Here is a 1,256-nt window from a genome sequence, read left to right as displayed (position 1 = left end):
CCTACTGCTCTCACAATAGAAATTACTAACTATATGAGGAAATAACCATACAAATAATAAATGGGAAGATTAGCACTCTAAAATATGAGTTAATAGAACAATTTGAAAAAGATTATAAAATGTTTAAAATAATTAAATAAAACAAATAGAAATTAAATAGAAAAAAATACTGTACTGGATTTCAAAATTGGCCATAATTTATTTCTTCCCAGTAATGATTATCATTATAATATGACTGTGAATCTCTATTCATCAAGGGTTATAGCTTATCGCCCTACTTCTATGGTTTGTATTAGACTATTGGTTTACTTAGGCCTATAGAATGTGGCAGAAGGAATGTGCCAGCTCTGAGTCAGGACCTCAAGAAGTTTCACAAATGGAAAGGCCTGGAATAGCTTGGTGGATAAGGAGAAACCATATGAAGCAGAGACAAATCATCCAACGTGAGGATCCCTGGACTAGCCAGGCAGCTAAACTATCATCTGATTTTATGTTTCCAGCAGAGAGCAATAAAAACACTTACCTGAGTCCAGCCCAAACCCTCAGCTCACAGAATTGTAAGTTATATACATGGTTATTGTTTTAAGCCACTGAATTTGGGGCAGTTAGTTTTACAGCAAAAACTTACTGACATATGGGCAAAGTTGAAATGTGAAAGGTTGAATAGTCTTTTAAAGATTAAAAATCTAAACTAAAGGGACTTCCCTGGTGGTCTAGTGGTTAAGACTCTGTGCTTGCAATGCAGGGGGCCTGGGTTCGATCCCTGGTCAGGGAACTAGATCCTGCATGCTGCAACGAAGATCCCACATGCTGCAACTAAGACCCGGCACAGCCAAAAAAAAAAAAAAAAAAAAAAAAATCTAAACTAGGCAATCTTATCTGCATTGTGGATCAGAGGATAAAGAAGATGTTTTTGGCTTTAGAGGCTTGGGACTAGACTATCCAATGCATAACCTGTAACCGTAAGCTGACACTTTTGTTTTAAAAACAATCAGGGGGAAACCTTTAAGATGGTGGAGGAGTAAGACGTGGAGATCACCTTCCTCCCCACAAATACATCAAAAATACATCTACATGTGGAATAACTCCTACAGAACACCTACTGAACGCTGGCAGAAGACCTCAGACCTCCCAAAAGGCAAGAGACTCCCTACGTACCTGGGTAGGGCAAAAGCAAAAAGAAAAAACAGAGACACAAGACATAGGGATGGGACCTGCACCTCTGGAAGGGAGCTGTGAAGGAGGAAAGGTTTCCA

At 38.9% G+C, this 1,256-nt stretch overlaps 1 non-coding gene across 1 annotated transcript; it reads left to right on the top strand.

Annotated features, from left to right (window-relative positions):
• The first annotated feature begins 702 nt into the window (after positions 1 to 702).
• TRNAA-UGC (transfer RNA alanine (anticodon UGC)) lies at positions 703 to 775 on the top strand. Its single transcript has one exon. It is a non-coding gene; the product is annotated as a tRNA-Ala (tRNA).
• Positions 776 to 1,256: the final 481 nt, after the last annotated feature.

The sequence above is a fragment of the Eschrichtius robustus genome, chromosome 10 (genome assembly GCF_028021215.1).
Source record: "Eschrichtius robustus isolate mEscRob2 chromosome 10, mEscRob2.pri, whole genome shotgun sequence".
Classification (NCBI taxonomy): domain Eukaryota; kingdom Metazoa; phylum Chordata; class Mammalia; order Artiodactyla; family Eschrichtiidae; genus Eschrichtius; species Eschrichtius robustus.
Note: the sequence above shows the minus strand (reverse complement) of the source record. Positions and strands in the feature narration are given on the sequence as shown.